Genomic DNA, 2,806 nt, shown 5'->3' with positions numbered 1-2,806 from the left:
ACGCACAGACAAAACGGTCGTGTGCCCATATCCAGTGTGTGACAATGAGCATGCCCTGTGTGGGTTCAAAACAGTAAGAAGTTTAACAACACCAGGTTAAAGTCCAACAGGTTTATTTGGTAGCAAAAGCCACACAAGCTTTCGGAGCTCTAAGCCCCTTCTTCAGGTGAGTGGGAATTCTGTTCACAAACAGAGCTTATAAAGACACAGACTCAATTTACATGAAAAATGGTTGGAATGCGAATACTTACAACTAATCAAGTCTTTAAGAAACAAAACAATGTGAGTGGAGAGAGCATCAAGACAGGCTAAAAAGATGTGTATTGTCTCCAGACAAGACAGCCAGTGAAACTCTGCAGGTCCACGCAACTGTGGGAGTTACAAATAGTGTGACATGAACCCAAGTTAAACTTCTTACTGTGTTTACCCCAGTCCAACGCCGGCATCTCCACATCATGGATTCAAAACAGCAGATATCCACTCCATCTGACGAAGGAGCAGGGCTCCGAAAGCTAATGGCATTTGCTACCAAATTAATCTGTTGGACTTTAACCTGGTGTTGTTAAAACTCTTACTGGATTCAGAACCAGTGACCTAAATTGTACACTGGAAATTCGAAATTTGGAAAGATATGTCACCTGGGTAGCTTACAGCGGGGAGGGAGAATATTGTATTACAACCTCACTAGAAAATTACCAGTATGGGCAGCCATTTGTAGCATCCACTACACTACCTTTTGTATTAAATCACAGATTCCCGCTAGGATAGGATTGTTTGAGATGGTAGACATACACAGAAGACGTTAATAATAAACGCTAGTGAGGAATTGAGACAAAGCTTGGGGGACTATTTTGAAAAATTTGATACCGGGATGACACTTCTACCCGAGAAACGTCAACAATTTCGGACACAATTGATCACAGCACACAAGACCTTTGTCAAAGTGGTGCAACAAACAGGGGAAATAAAAAAGAACATTAGTGAAATTAGAGTCACTACATGGTGGGAGGACCTCTGGGACTGGGGTTCAAATGTCCAAATCCACCCATGGGTCCGCATTCTGCCACACCCGGCCGTAATAGGAATCCTACTTATGGCAGTGTACCTAACCATCCCCCTCTTTAGAAGGGGGAAAGTTCTGTCCTGGATCAGTGATGAACAGATTGAACACCTGTACCGAGGAAAAGGACACCCCAATGTCACTAACTGCCAATTATGGCAACTGACCCAGGTCTGGTCTAACGATAGATGTAGAGGAATCCCGGGGACTGCAGTAGGAATGGTGTTGGGGATCCCAGTAATATTAAAAGATAAGGTCGGGTTGAGACTTTTTGAAACTAAAAATATAGGGATCATTAAAGGAGGGATGTGAATGGGATACCAGGGGACTCTACCGCATGTGGTTGAGAAAGGAGGGAAGCTCATAGGCACCAGTCTGGAGAAATGAAGGACTTCTAACCTGGTCAAGGTTCTCTCATAGTTGCTCGACCATCCATTGCCCATAAATGCTACACAGGGTTTGGTTCTGTTGCCTGGCATAATCTTCCACCATCCCTCTGGTGATCTGATTAATAGTTTGGGCTTGTCTTTCTAGAACAGTAACCATAACTGGCCCTGTTCTCAGCCAAATCTCCCTCAGCAGCTTGCCGAGTGTTTCCATTTAAGCTCTCCAGGGTCTGTTTAACTTGTCATGTTAGGACTCTGAGCTTATTATCCCAATCAGCCAGGTCCAAAGCTTTAATGGTGGATACTCCCGCTCCGTATGCAGTCGCCAGATTGTTCAGGATTTCCCTCCTCTTGCATCCCTTTGACCTGGGCGTCTCTTCCCCCTCGTGTGTCCCAGTCTTTCGGCTTAGCAGCCTCTGGGTCAAGTGGAGGTACAATTTTCTAAGTGGGGAGGGACACCAGTCTGGTAATTATCTTCTGGCTAAATCTACCACTACAGGTACTATTTCGTAATGTGGGTTGTTGAATAATATTTCCCCTGTACGTTTTGGTATCAACCCATTTTGGGGCCCTGGGATGGTTTCGGGACAAGTGGGGAGGGGTGTGCTAACTGTTGGTCTTAGCCCATTCTTAATTTCATATTATATGTACTCGTTCTGAAAAACCTTACCGGGGCATTTCTTTCCTAATTCCAGCCCTTTTTCTGGGCCGTGGGTTAGACAGGCTGCTCCATGCTCCATTGTTAGTGTATGCCCACCAATCACGAGTGAGGGTCATCCTTAGGGAACAGGAATCAGAGCTCCCATTATCTTTCCTGTACACCACTCTTTGGTTGTTACACCCATAGGTGACACTCTTATTGGGGTGTACCCATAGGATGCCATCCTCACATTTGCCTGGATCTGGTGGGGTGAACCACATATATCTGGGGTGTCGTAGGCTGATCTTCTGGTCTTCGGTTAGTGTGGGGCCTGTGATTCGGTCCTTCTGTGTCCGTTCTGAGAAGGGGAGCCCCAGTTAGCAGAGAAATATGTAATTCATTCTGGGGGAGATCAAGGTAGCACCTGTTAGTTCTTATTAATACTTAATTCTTTTTTCCTTTTCTTTACTCGAATGTCGTATGACATGAATAATGAAGGCCCAAAAGTGTCATACGAAGGGTTGGTCGGCAATCAGTGTTTAATGGGGTTGAGTGGGGTAAGGAGTTTGCAGAGCGTGTGCAACAGGAAGTGTACGGTATCAAGTGAATAGTGGCAGGAAAAATTTATTTTGGGTCGTCTCAAATAATAAAACATGGCAATGGTGTGTAACAATTATTTTAGTAAGAAGTTTAACAACACCAGGTTAAAGTCCAACAGGT

This window comes from Mustelus asterias, unplaced genomic scaffold, assembly GCF_964213995.1.
Source record: "Mustelus asterias unplaced genomic scaffold, sMusAst1.hap1.1 HAP1_SCAFFOLD_327, whole genome shotgun sequence".
Classification (NCBI taxonomy): Eukaryota; Metazoa; Chordata; class Chondrichthyes; order Carcharhiniformes; family Triakidae; genus Mustelus; species Mustelus asterias.
This window is presented reverse-complemented; position numbering follows the sequence as displayed.